This window comes from Leuciscus leuciscus (genome assembly GCF_965113295.1).
Source record: "Leuciscus leuciscus genome assembly, chromosome: 10".
Classification (NCBI taxonomy): domain Eukaryota; kingdom Metazoa; phylum Chordata; class Actinopteri; order Cypriniformes; family Leuciscidae; genus Leuciscus; species Leuciscus leuciscus.
Genome location: NC_138734.1, coordinates 39,769,598 through 39,790,067, shown reverse-complemented (window position 1 = coordinate 39,790,067; position 20,470 = coordinate 39,769,598). Strand labels below are relative to the sequence as shown.

General features: G+C 38.0%; 1 protein-coding gene across 1 annotated transcript in view; it reads right to left on the bottom strand.

The window, feature by feature from the left end:
- tspan18b (tetraspanin 18b) overlaps positions 1 to 18,986 on the bottom strand; it is a 40,554-nt gene extending 21,568 nt beyond the window's left edge. The window contains exon 1 of the mRNA XM_082182625.1: positions 18,575 to 18,986. The gene's annotated coding sequence lies outside the window, so the exon portion shown is untranslated. The remainder of the gene's footprint in view (positions 1 to 18,574) is intronic.
- Between the last annotated feature and the right edge of the window lie 1,484 nt (positions 18,987 to 20,470).

Genomic DNA, 20,470 nt, shown 5'->3' with positions numbered 1-20,470 from the left:
CGTGTGCATCTAACAGGCCTAAATGCTTTAACTTCCTGCTATTCATTTTGTTTTGCACACAAGTGTCTCCCAGTTGCAATAAGCTACTAGCCAATTAAAATAGTGATGTTCCTGGCATAGCCACAAAAGCATTATACATAGTAGCACTGAAAGCTTTGCCAAAACTCAAAATAGGGATAGATGAATGAGATGACATAAAAGAGACATAATAAAATCCAGGATGTTCATGTATTATCTGATTTTAAGAAGGCAAGTGTTTTGTAGACGAATTCTGTGTGGTTTCCACTATGACCTGGTAGACCAGAATTCCCTTGTGTTCTCCAACCACCACTAACAGCCTCCCTCAAAAAAAGTGGTAAGGACATCCATTACTGTTCAGTGTCTATAGACACACAGAAGGAGAAAGTAAAGCCGTAAAACAATGCAACAGCCACAGTGTTTCACATTAATTACCAGGACTGTGGCCACAGCTCAAAGGAGGAAACCCTCATGGTGAAAGGTAGACACTTTGACATAAGATTTCTTTTCAGTCTGTTTGCATCTCAGAAAGGCTCAGTTTACCGTGAATGAATGCAGTGAACTCCATTACTAGCGTGCATTTGGAAAACGTACTGGGCACCAGCTACGCATTATTTTCACATTTGCATAATTTACCAACATTTTTGTGAGAGCATTTTCATGAGACGTTTGTAAACCTGTTTTCAGAGAAACGGTAGTTACTGTCATGTGAATAATAATAATATAAAAATGTATTATTATTAATAACTATTTGTTTGGCTTTTTAAAACACCAGTGTAAATGTAATGTAGACTGAGACTATATGTGACCCTGGACCATAAAACCAGTCACATGGTTAATTTTTATTAAATTGAGATGTATGCATCATATGAAAGCTGAATAAATAAGCTTTCCATTGATGTATGGTTCGTTAGGATAGGACAATATTTAGCCGAGATACAACTATTTGAAAATCTGGAATCTGAGGCTGCAAAAAAATCGAAACATTGAGAAAATCACCTTTAAAGTTGTCCATTTATGTTGGCGATTGTGCTGCATTCTCTCACAAAAATAAATGTTTTATATATTTACGGTATGAAATTCACTAAATATATTCATGGAACATGATCGTTACTTAATATCCTCATGATTTTTGGCATAAAAGAAAAATCGATAATTTTGACCCATACAATGTATTGTTGGCTATTGCCACAAATATTCCCGTGCGACTTGTGACTGGTTTTGTGATCCAGGGTCACATATATAACAACTAAAAAGAGGTTTACCCTTTTTCAAAGTTCAAGTCCAAATCAATTCACCAACTTTTTTCTTTGATCAATTTGCACTCTAAACATAGGGTGGAGCTCTTCATTTTGAACTCTCAAGTGCACCAGATAAATGAATTTAACTATAAAATACTCACAATCCTGAAACGAGATAGCACTTACAAAGATTGCACATCAAAAAAAGTGCACTTAATACTATTCAAAGTTTTGGGGTCAATGGTATTTAAAAAAAATAAAAATTAGCTAGGGTGAATTAAAAGTAAAAGTTGAAATAATTTGAAATTTAAATTGAAACAATATTTCACAATATTACTGTTTTACTATACCAAATAAATGTAGCCTTTGTGAGCATAAGAGACTTTTAAAAACATGAAAAAATCTTACCGACCCCAGTCTTTTGAAGTAATCAGTATCTCATCACTCTCAATCAACTTTTATATTGAATATTCTGCAATACACTTCTAATATATCATCTTTTATACTTCTATACATTGAATTATACTTAAAGGTATAGCGGAGGATGTTTTACTTCCTGGTGGGTAACCTATACTATTGGTCCTCCTAATTGTCAATCATTCTGGTGAATCAATCAAACTTTTCAAAAAGTGGAGAGGGCGGGTCTTATCTAAAATTTGGAAAGATCCTCCGCCATACCTTTAATATTTCTATATTCTCTTGTTGTTGCTTCTTCGATTACATCATTCTCAATGCTTCATGAGACGAGTAGTTAGTGTTTCCTCTTTAAAATATCTTGTACCTTTGTCTTTTTCTTTTTTTTTAAGTCTGAGAAATAATCTAAAAGCTGGTTGCCTTGGTCTAGATATCTTGTTTTTAATCTTTGGAAAAAATAAAATTAAAAACAATGCATCTACTCTAGAGGCTTCCTTTACACAAACCTCTTCTACTCCCAAATCAGTGGCATTCAATGGCATTTAATATCGACCACAGAATACATTGATTGGTCATTGCCTGGTAAATTGATTTGTTTCTTCTGACCTTACAGTCTGAGGGGACCATTGGCTCTTTGATTGTGTTCTCTACACTTGCAAACATTGTTTCCTCCATCTAGAATCAACAAGGGGTTTAAACCATAGATCTCAAAGGGCATCTGCATTATGCTTATCTACCTCCAAGCTAAAGGTCCCTTTTCAATCTGAAGAACATTTGAACAATGCAGGATGACGTAAAGTTCAACGCTAATAGAAGATCATAGAGGGATGGGCAATAAAGGATGTGCTTGTTATTTGTCATTATACACTCCCTACACTCTTCTCCTCTCAGTTTATGATCATGCTACATTATTCCCATACACGATGAGTGACACATCCTACAGGACATCCATCCCTCTGGAAGGATATGATGTCCAGGCTAATCAACTGTCCAGTCATTGGAGGCATATGCCGATTTTTCTCAAGTTCTTCCTCTAATAGAGGTGTGTTCAGCTCATAAAAAAAAATAATTTATAAACACTGAGTTTTTATGTCTGTTATTATTGGTCTATTAATTGGCTATTACATACAGTTTGAACTGTAATTATATTCAATTAATTTTCAGCATGAAAAGTGTCACATGATCCTTCAGAAATAATTCTAATATGCTGATTTGCTGCTCAAGAAACATTTCTTATTATTATCAATGTTGAAAACAGTTGGAAAACATGAACATATAAATGTATTTACCGTAAATTTTTATTAATTTAATGCATCCTTGCTGAATAAAAGTATTAGTTTCTTTTAAAAAATTAATTAAAAAACGTTCTGATCCCAAACTTTCTGATCCTAAATCTGAAACAGAAATTAAACCTGTTTGTTGACTTTGTGGTCAGTTTCTCTCCATCTAAATGTTAGTGTCAAACATTTGCCATAAACTTGACTAATGTTTCTTAGAAGCACTCATTGCACATTTAAACAAACTTAAAAACACTTGGGGAGTCAGTGACAAAACTGTTGAGTGCAAAGTGCGTATTGGACTTTAGAAAGCCGAAAGGTTAAAAAAACATAGTTTAACAAATACATATGCGATTCCTGATTTTTTGCAATGCCTGAGGCTCAGACTAAGGTTAGTGGGGTCTTTTTAGGTTTAGCTCCAGTAACATTGAGAGATTTACTTTAAAAACAATGACACATCGCAGATATAATGTTTCAATACTTAATCAAGGGTGTTCCAATATTTCATTAAACGATGGGCATTCACAGATGTCTGGACCGAGCCCCAAATACTCTGAATTATACTGATAAAAACCAATCAGGTATCAACTCAAAACAGATTTAACCCACTTCTTTGCTTCAGACAACTGATCAATACATTTGATTGAGATATTGCAGTATTTCCCTCATCCAGGTGTCCTCTGACCTGGCGACAGGTGTCTGACAAGGGCAATCGCGATCCCTTGAGAAAAGGGAGGCTGTCAAAGTGTCGAGAGAGTCATATGGTACAACTCCTGGCACAACACTCAGTGCTGTGATAATGACCAGCTCTGAACACACTTTCTTAGTGTTTTCTCTACGCAGTCTGTTCTTGTCTTTCATTAAAACTTCTCTCGCCCTTTCCAGGCCCCAAGGCCAAGCAGACCTCAGTCTCTGGGGAGAGACGAGGTTCAGGGCATCAAAACAAGCCTTTGAAGCCAACGACTAAAAGGGGGGAGACCTGTAGGAACGGGCCAAAAGGGCTTAAAGGTGTGGGGGAGTCGGGTTCACCAATTAGGCATAAGAAAGGTTGTTAACATGCAAGCTAAGAGGTCCGTGAACCTCTGTTTTCACTCAGAGAGGGTTATGCAAACAGCATTCAGACAGGATGAATGATCTGATCATGTCAATAAAGAGTTAATGATTGCTGAATTTTTTTTCATTCAAGTCAATTTGATCTTGAATCAGTGTAAAATAACCATAAAGACACTGCACTGTTACAAATTGAGCTGTACTACCCATTTCTAGGGGCGTTGAAATACATTTTTGCATCGATGCATCGCAATGCGGACGTGGACGATTCTGCATTATTGCCTACTTACGTTTCTCTGGCGTCATTCGTCACATACGCACTTTTCGCCCTGGTGTAAAATGGTGGAGGGAGGCGAAACACAAAAGCGAGTAATAAAAAAAATGCACCCACTATTTAAGAATTTGCTAGCCTAGAAATCTAGACGCACCCTAGCGGCAGCAAAAATTATTTTTCAGCCAGGGTAGTCTAGCAACTCTCCGTTGACTTTCGTGCTGGAAAAACCTAAATTGGGTCAGGCCAATCACGTCGTGTATAGAGTAGGCGGGGCGGGCTTAACATAATGACGACAGAGTTGCGATGGTTCCCCTGCTACTTGAAAACAAAGAATGGCCGCTGCTGCTGGAGAACAGTCTTTCGAATCGGCTTTGGCCGCAACTCTGGAGGACTTGGAGTTAAGTTTTTCTTTGAGAAAAGAGCAAATAACGGCACTTAAGTCGTTCTTAAAAAAGGAAGATGTGTTTGTAGTTTTGCCGGCCAGATTCAAAAGTTGAATCTATCAACTAACGTTAGCTCCGCTGTTGGGAAAACGCTCTGGTTGGTTGAAGCGCTGTCCTATTGCGTGCAGAGGGAATTTGAAAGACCCGCCCCTCGGATTGAGCCGTGTCTATGGTGAGTTGCCAGACCTAACATCTTGATGTAGGTCTGGCTTGCCAGGCTAAGAATTAGCAGCATGTTAGCTTGAGTGTGTGCATGCACGTGTGAGTGTGTGTGCGCGCGAGTCAAGTGCGAGTGTGTGCGTCCGAGTGTGTGTGAGCGTTATTGTAACTTAAGTACACTTGACAGTTTTATGCGCTTTTACTAGTGTTTGTTCTAAATGCCATGGTACTGTCGTCTGCTGTGTTCAGACTTAAGTTGTATTTGATGTTTGCTACAGTACATTCAGGAAGTAAAGGGAGTTCATATATCTGACTGCTTGTATTCATTGACAATAATGTAGGCATGTGCAGTAATATTGAACAGTAGTGAGGATGCAACGCATTGTGATATCGAATCGAATCGTGAGACCATTGACGATTCACACCCCTACCAATTTCCTGCATCAATTGTAATAAAATTAATATCATAGCTGGAATTCTGGATAAACATGATCAAATATAAGGTTTAAATCGAAACACGAAACCACTGCACAAATCTTGGATGAAAACAAATAAATATCGATACAGTGTTTTTGAGAATCGATACAGTATCGCCAAACATATCGCGATATTCACCTGTATTTATATTTTATTACACCTCTATTTTTTACGATGAGTTTATGTGAAGTATGTGAAGTTAACAGTAAACGTGCATGACATTCTTGAATGAATTGTTCACCGGTCGTTATTGTAGAGACATCGATATTAGCCTACATTTTCACACCCCTAAACATGATTGATTGCTTTACGTCGGTCGGTCCTTGGCCAATGAAAACTCTGATTATGCGACACTAGTCATCAACAACACAGGACAACCAAGAAACAATCCAATATCAATTACTTATTGATTACCTATGACCTTTTCTCATCAAATAACCTTTGGTTAGCGATATAATTAATCTATTCATTTAATCCTGAACTGCTGCCTGTTCTTAAGCAAACAAATATTTTAATCACGGTCCGCCACATTTATTCAGCTCTGCATCGGACAAGCTTCTTAAGTATGTGCATACATCTGTTGTCAATTTCAGGTCTTTGTTTAAAAAAGTGCCAAACATTATTGGGGATGTTGCATCTACTGTCCCTTTATTCCACCTTCTTTCATTATAAATGAAAATAATACATGTTAATAATCAAAAGCAGCATTATGTGACTTTGGTGAGATGTAGTCCAGTGTTAACCCTTCTCTTGTTGTATCCTTACAACAAGAGTACATTGTTTATTTTGTTGTGCTGAAAAAACCTGTCGTAAAAATTCAAAGCACAATCTGTTGGACAGGAAGCACTTGGTTCCCTGAGTCTTTCTTAATTAAAACCAGAGGAAAAACTATTAGTTCCTTACACAAATACAGGACTTTCCTCTAGCCAGTTCATATTCCCAGAGCAATTGGTCTGAAAAATGAGCAGATTTTGCTGTTTGGTCTCAGGAACAGCGGGGGATTTGGAGGACTAACCAAGCTCCATGCTGTGTCAACACCAAACATTCTCTGCTGTCAGTGTAATCCCATTCACCATGGGAAAACAGCACGGCAGTTCACGACAACAGAATGAGAGTGGGATATGACCGAAAAGGGGCAACAAGATACCAACTTAAATCATGGGTTGACGGTTCCCTTTGTAAATTGACTTAAAATGGACTCATTTTAGTTCAATCAATCACTTTAATAGCTACAAGTGAATTTAGGCATCAAACAGTTTAATCTACAGAATGAAAAATGGACATTCATGTTGAGATTTGCCAAAGATCACATTAAACATGGTTAAACATTTAACAGTGTTACTGTTTTTCACGGCAACTTATAAGGTGGCACCCATTTGAACTACATATAGTGTTACTTGGTGTGTCTTTATTTTACAACAATGGTCAGAAACAATTACATTATTCGAAACGTATCACACAATCCTTCAGAAATAATTCTAATATGCTTGTTTGGTGCTCAAGAAACATTTCTTATTATTATCAATGTTGAAAACTGATATTTTTGAAAAAAACATGACCATTTTTGAAGGATTCTTTGATGAATAGAAAGTTCAAAAGAAGAGCATTTATTTTGTAACAATGTAAAAGTCTTTACTGTCACCTTTGATCAACTAAATGCATCTTTTCTGATTAATATTAATATCTTAAAAAAAACTTACAGACCTGAAAAGTATTAATATGTACAGTATCTATTTTTTCACCTCAACATACACCAAAAATGACAAAAACACCAGACCGCAATCCCCTCTCCGCCCACATCCTCCTCTCAAGACACCTAATCAGTGGATTTCACGTGTATGAATATGAGATTTTGATACATGCAAATAAAACCGCAGAATCTGTCAGACAGAGATTTAGAAGAGAAGCTGGATGTTATAATTGATCTAGACTGAGATTTGACACAGCTGGAGGCTTGAATGGTAATGCTGCACTGCGCCGATTTCACGGGCACGACCGGAGGAGCAAAGAGAGCAGAAGCCGTGCTGGGATATAAGCACATCCACCCTTAGAACAGGATCATTTGCCTCATCAGGCAGAAGCTCAACAGCGGGACCTCCTCGTAAACAGGCACATTTTATTTAACCCCTACACCTCTGTGTGGTTTTCTAAAGCTATGGCTGCATCCAAGAGCTGAAAAAAACTTAGCTTTTCTATCTTTATAATAAATCTGGTGTTTCAAAATTCAAGACATTAATTCCACCAATTTAACTTCTCTAATTTCACAGAAAATGACATACTTAGCCGTTCAAAGCAAAGCCTTTGATACGAGATGATGAACTAAGGGCTAAATGGGATTCACTGGGGTTCTTTAAAAAAGTGACACGTGATGGAGTTTTATTGACCAAACATCAATAAAACTTGTATTTTTCTTATAATATGTTCATAAAATGTTTCTGCTTTGCAATTTCCCAAAATCCCATTACCCTCAGGATGCAAAGAACATGACATCCCAGGGTACAGATATCCTGCTTTTTACAGGATCTCAGGAGGAGGCTATCCGGGAGGAGTAGGTGGCAAAACGACCAGACATTTTTCCACAGTAAGGCCTCGTAAAAAAAAAAAAATCTCTCAGTGCTTTTAGAAACATTCCTCTCCCCTGGCCATGGGAGCACAAGCGCAGAGACGTCAGGAGGGATCACACTCAACACAAACACAAATACTCTCAGAAAATCAGAAGGAATCTTCAGGCACAAATGCAAATACCAGACATAAACACTCTTCGAGAGATTTTACAATTCTCAAAATGTGTTCAGTCTTATTCGCCTGGATAAACACTGCAAAAACAGTCCATAACTTTAAAGACCCCAGGCGGAATAAAGGGACATTTCAGAAATAAAGACAGTGTGTGCACATCTGAGGAATATGAGAGCTCAACGCAGTCATTTCTGCTCTGGGATGTAAAACCCGAGGTTAACTGGTCACTACGCAAGACTCTCTCGGAGAAAAAAGCACTTCAGCTCACCAGCTGTGGGAACGGCAGTGAGAAAGATTACATCACAATGATTTATGGCACATAAGGAAGAGCCAGAGAAACTATGGAACATGAGATCATTTGGAGGGCATCCAATAAGTGGTCTCAATAGGAACACAAGTCAATTGGTTTCCACCACAAGAGATGATGGATCAGCAGCGGGACAACAAATGAACGTGCTGAGAAAGTTAAGAGAACACATCTCAAGACTCACACGTACTGTATCACAACACACATTACTCTTTGCTTTTAAGGAAATGGCATCCGTAATTCCAAAATATCAGTTTCTGTGTTTGGACGGGTATCAAATTAATTAATCAAACTTTATATAGATGAAACAGGTCAAAAAAGTTGAAACAGGATTCCAGAGTTGTACCTTGAAACCAACATGACATATTACATAGTCAGTCCATTTAAAATCTTATTTTTGTCTGCATTTAATATGCAAAGGATCACATGGATTTTCTTTAATGCTGGTTTTCTATTGTAGTGTAATTCTGGGTGTTACGCTGCCGCAGTTGTTCATTAGGAAAATGCTGTTTACAACTGATCTTGTAGGCTGATGCTTGTTCCATATGTCTTCAATTGCCTCTGAAAGCCTCGAGCCAATTCTCGAAATTCAGTTTCTGCCCTCCAGAAGCATAAATAGGGCCACACAGATTATCTGACTCATTTTGACTCAGTCCAAATATCTTTTTGGACTGCATTCTGCTGACTGACACTTCTCATTGAGCTCAATGATCTGCATGGTGGGAAAAAGAAAGGAACAAATCTTTCTTGTTTCATACTCTCCAAATTCGCATAGTTGTATAAAAACTATGATAAATGCTCAAACATAAAGGGCCCTATCTTACACCCGGCGCAATGCAGCGCCAAGCGCGACGCAAGTGTTTTTTGCTAGTTTCAGCCCGACGCAGTTATCATTTTCACTCCTGCCACATTGTTTACATAAACACAATGCCACATTGTTTAAATAGCAACCATTTGCGCCCATTTGTGCACCCATGGGCGTGGTGGTCTGAAAACGAGGTGTGTTCTGGCGCATTGTTGGCGCGTTGCTATTTTGAGGCATGAGAATATTGTTTTTGTTATTTAAAGAGCGCGTTAAAGTGCGCCTATAGGCGGGTCCACAACGCGCGTACACTCTGCTTATTAAACACACAGGGACGCACAGCAGCACACAAACATGCCAAATATTTAAAATAAAAGGATTACAATGTAAAAGATTATTATTGTGTACATAAAGATATGGCGGAATCCGGCTTGTCCCGTAGATGGTCTGCTTGCGCACTTTTACCCTGCGCACGAGCAGATCCGTTTGCGCTCTGGAGACGGCTTCGGTCTTTCCACTATCAAATTCCATCATGTAAATAGTGAATCTGCCATGGCGCGAGATGAGATGAGACTCTGATTGGTTTAACGCACTTAAATCCCCAAAACACACCCATTAATCATTAAGAGAATAAAGACAACCGGTTTAGTCAATGCGCCTGGCGCGCCGACCATTTTTCCTGTCGTTAAACTAGCAAAAGTGGATTCGGACACACCAAAGTGAACTTGCGCCGTGCTAGACCATGCGCTTAGATCGTTAAAATAGGGCCCAAAATCTTAAAAAGGTAGTAGTTACCCTAAAAATTAAAGATCTGTCATCATTTACTCATCTACATGTTTTTTTAAGCTTTGGAATGTGAAAGAAAGACAATGGCATTTAAGGAAAATGAATAGGGACCATAAATGTATCCTAAATGTAGTCCATACAACTCATGCTATACAGTATATTCAAAATACTCCAGAACCAAAGTTAGTCAGAATTCACTGGAAAACTTGCCTTCTGCCCAAGCTTCCAAATATGGCCTGTAGCAGGATATTCGGTTACACTTTATTTTGATGGTCCATTTTAGACATTCTGCTACAGTAACTATAAGTAACTTTGAAACTACATGTCAACTAACTCTCATTAGAGTATTATAATAGGGTTCGGGTTAGTATCAGTTGCAAAGTTACTTATAGTCAGTAGAATGTCTGTTGGGAGCTTTAAAATCAAGTGTTAGCAGATATTACGCAGACAAGACTAATAATACTCTAATGAGAGTTAGTTGACATGTAGTTGCAAAGTTACTATAGTTAGCAGAATGTCTAAAGTGGATCATTAAAAGAAAGTGTTACTGGATATTCTTCACAATGAGGTTGAGCAGGCAAGATGACAGGATTTTCATTGCACTTTTAAATGCTGCAAATCACATTTCATAAGGTATTTTAAAAGACACTGACTGTGTTCAATCTTCAAAGGCCAGGTAAGTTATTCAAGCACAATAGTTAAGGGCTTATGGAACAGAACTGAAAAGGGTCTTTATCGTTCCATCAACTTCAAACTATAAAATTGAGCTTTGATCAGTGTGGTGTGACAAAGATATGAGTGATGAGATACGAGTGAACAGTTTTATGCATGTCCTGCTCAGTGCTAGAATGTTTATTAAATAAATAAATAAACTAAAATTATTTAAATACAATTTTGATGAATGTGTTTCAAGGATAGGTACTAATATGGAAGAAAACACCGTATAAAGAAATAAATAAAATATGAGGATAAAAATGTTGTAGGGGACAGCTGGATGGGACGAAAGGCCCGAAACCATATTCTAGGCTTAGGTCCATCATGTCTTGACATGCATTGAAAAAGAAAGACATTATTTGAATGAAAAAAACAAAAATGTATTAAATTTATTACAAGTTTTCACAGCTTAACAGGCAGACAATTCTTCAAGACTAATGACGGATGCATTTTTCCACAAAGAAATCAACCATTTAGCAAACAGCAAACAGAAATCGTTCACTTTCCCAAATATTAATTACAACTCTGTTTATTTCCTCTTCATTTTTCCAAATGTTAGACAAACAATGAAGCCACTGAGTTCCATTTCTATTGTTCTATTTTAATGGAGCTTATCTGAGGCCTGTGTATTTCTGAGGGCACATCTCATATTCAACTCAAAGAGATGTTGGCTGGCAAGTCTATAAAAGCACAGCACTAAACTATCCTTTTTCAGTTGATTTACACCATCTCGGATGCCATGGTCTCGCAGGACCCAAGAAAAACATCACAACTTGCCAATCAAAAGATTATCACGAAAGCGCAAACAGCTGGAGACTTGCCTCAACTGATGTCTGATGTTTTCAGTCTTACCGTCTCAAGCAGGTGGTTGTAATTAAGTCAGTGCAATGTGGCCACTCGCTGGCAGAAGAACATGTGACTAATTATTGGGACACAAGCCCAGGTTTATTATTTCCTGAAAGCTCCCTGTCTTTGACCTGCATGAGGATTTAAGTTGCCAATCATAGCCCAAAATTCAGCACCAATTCAAAATAAGCACCTTGTAACCCTCAGTCTCGAACGATCCTGTTCTCTCCATCCTTAAAAAACGCAAGCTGGCACATTCAATTTATGTTAAAATAATCAGCAACATGCAAATGATGCTCACACAAAGCATTTACTACCTTTGAAGAGTGCTCAGTCTTTTCCTCCGGCAGTTTTCAAATACGAGAGATTAGGAAAGGAAGAGATTAGACTTCATGGTCTATTTCATCCATTCTCCAGCCTAATCAGTGGGGAATGATATCATTGCCCTAAATATTTCCTCAGCAGCTTGAATGTAGAAACGTGCAGTTTCCTCTTATTGACCACACAATGTGGCAATCCTGTGATCACGTTATCTCATGATTAAAGAGGACAGTCTTCTTCATGGTCCTGCATTGAACTGAAGCTGACTGACCACTGCTGTCTTGCAGGATGACGCCTGGGGCTTCACAACACGCCCCCCTAAAAGCCACAAGATGACTTCAACGTTAGTGACCCACCAAATCTGATGAAAGCCACAAGCCTGTCTGAAAAATTTATAGCAGCTCATAAAAAAATCATGAGAAAAAGTACCGGTGAAAGTACAGAACATGTCAACTTAATCTGCTGTTAAACACCAGGCCTAAAGTGGCATCTGATGTGGCAGACTTGTAGGAGGAAGTTGTCAAATACATTATGAGGAGACTGGGGAAATGTTCTTTACGATCGGGCATGTATTTTGTAACTGACATGAACACTGACATACAAATGTTTTTCTCAATTCAATTGTGGATTTGTCAGTGTAATTGAAAGCATTGTGGTTCTTTGTCTAGTTCACAGAAATGTATTTTTACACACTACTAGTCAAAAGTTTGGACACATTTTCAGCTGCCGATTTCCGGTGACCGTTGGCGACAGGATGTGGGCGTGTCCAGAGATGTGATTTAACTTTATGCAAATGAGTAGCGACTTTCGGGAGCGACAACCAATAGGAGTGAAGTCAGTGAGTGGAGTGCACATGGAGAAGTTCATTTTAGCAGAACCGGACCTCATCCAACCGCAGCTCTTTTTAAATATGCTATATAAATAAATAAACGAAACGAAACATAAGAAAGAATAAGTTTGAGTGTCCAGACATTTGATTGGTGATGTGTACATGTATATAAAATGCACTCAGCAGTCTGCTAATCTTTTTCTATTAGGCTTGTATTGTTAGCTATTTTTTGGCATCGACCTAATGTTTTGTGAATTTACAGGAAAACATGATTACAAGCATGAATAAATTCTAATGCAGAAACATTTTGGTTATGCAGAGGCATAATATTATGATCCACTAATGCATAATGCATAAAAGTGCATAATGGTGATAAAATCTAGGGGAAAACAGTATATAACCCATTTATGTCTAAATGGTTCATACTGTAGCGCTCATCATCATGTTTGTATTGAAAGGATAGCATATCTCAGCATATTGAGGGGGAAAAAAAACATTTTTGTGTGATTTTAGCGCAGAAAACTTCTATTAAATCATCATCTCCAAATACAGCCACACAATATGGAAACATTGTACCTGTAAGCTTCTTCCAGCTTTAGGTATATAAATTACAGGTCATTCGTACAATGTCCAGAATTCAAGATCCTGAATTAAAATTGTAACAGAGAGCAAAGACCTTAAACACACTGAGCTAATGGACTTGATCCAGCTGTGCTCATTCCACTCTGATGTGAGTGTGTGTTTGTGTGAACACATGCTAATGTCCTTGTATGTGTGGGTGGTCTTAAAAGACAAAACAATGTGTTTCTTGATCATTTAAGAGCACAAAACTGTAGTGAACATCTAAACACCTCTGAACACAGAGAAAGACTAAAACCTACCAAGCGCTTTCCACCAAGGAATGTCTGTCTGTAGAGTAATGGCTTCTGAGTTTGCTACGTGCACTTGAATACACAGGAGCGACCGCAGAACTGTTACCAAAACCAAAAACCCAGAGGACGGGGAAAACAGAGGTGGGTGGGGAGTATAGGGAAAAAATCTGGGGAATAAACTTCTACTGGAATGAGAGAGAGAGAGAGAGAGAGAGAGAGAGAGAGAGAGAGAGAGAGAGAAAAAAAAGAGTGAGATCAGAAGCAAATATGCCTGAGTCAGGAGTAGTGAGGAGTTTAACTGTGTCAAAGGGAAATCAGGCCTTTGCCACACAGACAATGTGAGCCCATACAGAGAGAAAGTTTAAGCCACAAAAATGCCATAAAAAGAGCAACTCGAATCAACAGAGCCCTTTTCCTCAATAGTTCAGGATACACAAGGGTAACTGTGTGTGCTGCTATTATAAACAGGCCATGGTTTTGAGAAATTGAACCAAAACTTTAATTATCAGCAAAATGCAGTGTTATTATCACAGTAAATATGTTCATAATTTTAATGGAATTTTTTATTATGCAACAGTAAAAACTGGTAATCAGTTAACTGTAAATTCCCTTACCTTATAGAGTGAAAACTAGTATTACATTTAACAGAACCATACATGTAATTTTACTGTACCGTACTGTAAAAATTTGTTTATATGTATATATCTTTTTTATTGTTTTATTTTGACTGTTTTTATTTTAAAATTACTTATTTTAATTCAAACATTTTATGATTTAATTACTTAATAGCTTTTCATTAAACTCCCGAACCCCCTGCAGTTCCTTTACAAACCGGGAAACCCTTACATAATGCACTTCATATGTTGATAAAGAATGGAATATATTTTCTTTCTCTTCGTATTTTTATATCAAAATATAGTACAAGATTATCCTATTAAAATCAATGTGATAAAAGAGTTAGATCAAAAGTAATCTAAATGTAATCTAAAAGTAATCAGATTACATGACCTTAAATGTGCAATGGATTACATTACTAACTACAATTTTTGTCATGTAATTTGGAATCAGTAACTGACTGGAATTTGCAAGTAATCGATCCAGCAACGCTGTAAATATTGCCTGTTCAATGTATAGACCAAGGCACAAACAAGGCATCCCATAATGGCCAATACATTGTCACCAATTTTTTTACAGTGCGTTTGGCAATGGGCTGCCAGTTTTTACAGTAAATTTAACAGGATTTCTGCTAAATTATCAGCAAGCATTAACAGCGAGTAAGCATGCACGTTGTTTGCGAGTTGAAAAAAGATGTCATTCCTCAATCCTCTCAAATACTCGAACCAAAAATTAAACCCACTACCAAAGTCTATGCTTTCACTACATTATACAGACTCTTCAAATAAAAGTAAGCCACCTTAATCTCTAAATTTAAGCAGCTTAAGGAGGTTTCGATTCCAAACTTCCCTATTCTTATTATTAATTTCCTGCTTAATCATTGTACCTTTTTATATCAGCAACTAAAATTAAACATTTTAAATAGACACCAGCAACATGGGCTCCTTCTATATACATCCTACATTTCAAGAAGTGGAGTGTGGAGAAATCTATTTCATCATTATACATCTAAAATCTGCATTTTATTGTGGATAAAGATTAAATAATGACTGTGAGACCCTCAGCTATCTGTAGGACCCAGCTTGTAATATGCATACTTTCACCTCATTATATCCTTGACACACCAATATTGAAGGAAATTTCCTGAATAATAGATAAGAATTAGTTCTCCTTATGCCAAGCACAAACAAGCAGTCTGTTTCCTCCTGATAAAGAGGTCCTGTTATTCACCAGGGTCACTGGACATCCCAGTCTTGAATGAACTTTGGAGCCCTCAACTGCATCCTTTAAAGTTTCTCAAAGCCGTCTACAGGACAAAAATCACAAGGAAAAAAAATCTATGCATTCATAATTGTTCTTGTTCAAAGTTCTGCAGGTCATACTTGACAAGCCTCTCATTTTTTTGAAGTATCTATGCGCAAAGAACACATATTCTTCATGGTAATTAATCTACATGGCTCCTTTGCAAATTTCATATGTCTCAGAGGCAACAAGGCCCCAAAACCCATTACTGGGTGAATCGCCCCATGTCACACGCATTAGATGAGAGTCCTCCAGCAAATGGTGGGGAAAAGCAATTTTCTTTTCAAGGCAATAGATACTCTATCTCATTCCAGATCCTCTACAGACTACAAACTGCCAGCTCGTGTAGCTCTGATGCCCGAAACTCGGAAGAAAGTGATGACTTGACCTCCTTTTTTCCCAGGGCCTTAGCTCTGCTGTCAATAAGGGCATTTCACTGGAGGCTGGATAAGAGCTCAGGGTGGAATGAATCACCTGCACCGATTAGAGATCTAGCAACTGCGGTTGAGATCAAACCAGCCCTGACGACCAGTTCATTTGCCGCCATGTCAACTGATATTAATATAACAGCCTGGAGACGAGCCTCTTGCTCTCAACCGGGACTTCCCACCACGAAGAACCAAATATTCATTTCCAGTAGCTTAATGGTTTAGCGACTGAACGATTCTGTGTCTGCTCAAGCAGAACAAAACAGTCTCCCTCTTCCATATCTGCATCAGTCAACCACTTTAGTTCACTCACTACACCATTTTTTTATTATTATGGGAGTATGTTTTACAAGAAAATACTTTTTCAGTCTTTCTACTTCAAAATTTCACATTTAATTCAATGTGCAACTTGCCATTACTATGTAATTGTTTGTGAAATGTACAAGCAATTTCTCAGTGAAAATGGTTTTCAAAGTAAATACTACACTAGATTTTTTCAGTGTAGGTTAGTTTGATACATATTCAAATAATCAATGAAAAGGGTTCATTTTCATGTCTGTAAAATTAATTTTCATTGGATAATTAATTACCAAACACCACAATAGTGACTATTAATAATTTATGAATAATTGTTATTAATTGCTTTATCAATACACCATGAATATGTAAAAAAAAGAGTATTTAAATAGCGGGCAAATTAGGTGTCACGTTGATCTGTCAATCTATCATTTCTAGGCCTCTAATATCCACATTTTAAAGTTTTTTTCTAAAATGCCTCGCAATGGCTCAGAGGAATGTAAAGGTTAAGGCTCTAGTCTTACTTCTGAGCCCGTGTTGAGTTGTGTGTGTGTGTGTGTGTGTGTGTGTGTCTGTGAGTGAAGTCTGAGTTCTGACATCAGCATTTAGCTAAACTACAAGCCACAACTAAGGCCGGCATTAATGGATCCCTCAGAGCCAATATCTTCACGCACAAGTGCTTGACTAATTGAAAACTGGTCTCAGTCTGCTTTGAGGAACAAGTGCAGCAAACATTTATGTCAGTCTACAAAAATAGGGTTCAGAAATAGGTGGACAAATTTGCAGAAACCCGCTAATGGATATAAAGTTACAGTGCACATGAAGTTAGACAGTTGGAATGTAAGATTTAAGGCCTGTGTACTTGCAAATCTTTCAATAGCCACTTGAGAATATAAGGCAGGACTTTGTTTGAAAGAATATCCTCTATCTCGAAGAGATCATGAATTTCTGTTTCAACAACAAGGATGTATTCAAAAGGTTTTCAAGTTCTTCTCAATGACTCGTGATTAGATGAGATTTGATTGCATGGCATATCACCATATTTGATGTAGTTTGACAGGCTGTGAAGTCCTGTCTTGTTTTCTTTCTTTTTTAAGAGCATGTGGGCAAAAAAAAAAAAAAAAAGGTACAGCAAAAATTTACATTGGTGGTTAAAGTGCATTTCATGATTAAAATAATTCAGCTATATTGTACATTAACCTAACCCGTCAATGTTTTTTTGTTTTTTTACTTCTGGAAAATGGCTAAAGATAACACTCATACATCTTTTGGTTTAAAGGAAACTCCCCATAATTCATGTCTAACACAAGCATTGTTTCAAAGCATGGGGAGTTTTGTTAAAAGGAATGTTAAAGGGAGAGTTCAGTTTTGGGCTTCAGAAATGTATGGTACCATTCACTCCCATTATAAAGCTTGGAAGAGCCAGGATATTTTTTAATATAACTCAAGATTGTGTTTGGCTGAAAGATGAAATACACCTAGCACATTTTTGGGGTGAACTAACCCTTTAAATTATTATATCGGAGCTGCTGAACTGATTTGACAGAGAGACAGACAGAGATAGATAGATAGGCCTAGATAAGATAGATAGATAGATAGATAGATAGATAGATAGATAGATAGATAGATAGATAGATAGATAGATAGATAGATAAAATCATTCACAAACTGAAGACATGAACATGTTATCTCTCACACAAACTAAAGACATGAGATAAGATAAGATTCTCGGTTTGATTGATTTAGACTGGCACTGAACTCATGCCCGTCGGCAGGACTGCTGACCTCCATCTGGGGGGATACACTACAGTTATGACGGGACCTCCTGGACAACACACGCTGCCTGCTGTCACACCCCGTGGGAAAACCGCCAGCCTGATGTCTCTTCCCTCCTCATCCCACCCATACTTTCCCCGAGCTTTACTCAACTGATTAGATTTAATAGAAACCGCCGGATAGTGACACGCGCCGTCATCGGTGAAATACGAGCGAGCAACGCGAGGAAACTATTTGTTTGTGGGTAAGAGAAGCGCAATGTGGAATACATAAACTAGTATTTTCTTTTTAAATTATGAGTGTTTTCTGCCTTCAAGCGTCTCAAAACAGTAGTTAGGCTACACTCAAATTAAAATTTACACCGCGCACAAAGAGTGAACCCTCGCATAACTGTCAAATCAAAACACATTTGAGTGTTTTTCTGCCCTGCTTAAGAGATAACCATATATGGCACAGAATGAAACATGAATGTTTTCTAGTTGATTTGAATTTAATTAATCTCTAAAGAGAGCTTCGTATCTCAGTGACCAGCCATTATAAGTTTGCATTCATGTAAACACCAGCAGAGTTCAGTTTACCGAGAATCTCACCTCAAAATCCGGAACAACACGCGTCCTTCTTCGCTGTCCTGAGTTCTCCAGAGATGAAACGAGGGCAAATATGATGGTTGTAGGTCTGCGTGAATGAATGCCGACTGAAAAACTGGTGGACCTGTAGATCTGCTCCGAATCCAGGAAAAAAACAACGAGCTTTAAGCGTCAGCTAATAAATTCCAGAGACCCCCAAACTGCTGCTGCCCTAATCTCGCGTCCCTCTCGCGCGCCGGAGCCTGTATACAGTTCAGCCTGGAGGGAGGGACACTCTCTCTCTGCTACAACTTCAACGCCCAGTTTACTTATTTCACTCTATTAGCGTTCTGCCGCTGTTAATCAATAGATATGCTATTAGAAATTATATATTGCGTTGTTACATTCAAGGATTCTCTCTAACTCCTCCCAGAACACCAATTTAGCGCTTTGCTCTTTCTACTCGTGGGCGGAGATTTAATGGTCAAATTGTTTTCACTTCCCTGGCCCCCCTCAACACCACCACAGATGGCGAGTCAGATAAGAAAAGTATCACGATCCCTTTGTCTACATGCCCTCAAAGGTCGTGACACTGACATTCCCTGTGGCATACATGATATCCCACCGCAATTCACATCTAGACCCCAACTTCTGTCATAACAGAACCCCCTCTAAAGTGCACATGCCACAATGGAAGGCGCTATATATATATATATATATATATATATATATATATATATGGAACATGCCCTGAAAACATATATATATATAACATGCCCTGAAAACATATAGCCTATATATACAGTATATATATGTGTTTTCAGGGCATGTTCCAACTTGCCCCACTATTGGGTCAAAAGGTCAGCATTTACCTGGATTTTTTCTCCCGGGCCAATAATGGTGGAAATGTTCAGTGCTTTTTTTGTAGATGCAACTTTTAGGAATGTGTACTTAAAAATAAAGGTTTCCATTGCACAAAAGGTTCTTTATATTGAAAAAAAAGGTTCTTTAGATGATTAACATGTGAATACACTCTTCAAAGTCGCGATGAAACTGAAGCACTCTAGCAACAGATCTTTTTCACTGGACGGTCCAGTGATTCAATTTTGATTAAATTTACATTAAGAGGAAAAAACATTAACTGTTGGATGGAGGAATTTTTCACAATTAGACCTATCACAAAAAATAGATGTTCTTTTTTAGAACTATGGGAAATATGAGTAATCTGTCAATTACTGGAATAGTGTGTAAGGTGCATGGTACACACTCACAATTTCTTCAAAGGGATGGTGCCTCTTAAAGTCTGTGTTGTTTAACTATATTGGTCCTGTGACATGTGACAGTCCATCTCTGAGACATCTCTGAGCACGTGTGTGTGTGTGTGTGTGTGTGTGTGTGTGTGTGTGTGTGTGTGTGTGTGTGTGTGTGTGTGTGTGCATGTGTCGTCTGCATGTAATTGAAATGTCAGCTCTCTGGTGATTTGAACTGCTTAAGTAGGTAGGAGGTCGATGGCTGGTGGGGGTGGGCAGTAAAGGGTACTTCAGACGTCTGTGCTTTCTTAAGAAAAGACATGAGACATTCCAGCACACAGCCATCCCTGGAAATGAAGATGAGTAAATGATGACAGAATCTTCATGTGGTTCCAAACCTGAATGACTTTCGTCGTGCATTTTTGAATATCCAGGTAACTCGTTTCAGAAAGTGAATAAGGATTGAGGCTCTCAAGTTCCAAAACAAACCTTAAACAAGTGGTCCATAAGTCTTCTGGAGCCATATGATAGTGACTGTGAGACAAACAAAATAATCATTATTTGTTGGAAATCTTGATATTTGCAGTAGCTCTCGGAAGGTACTTGAGAGTTCATGAGAGAAGAATGAGAATCTTTGAGTAAGTTCTTTTCAGTGAATCAGTTGATCCAG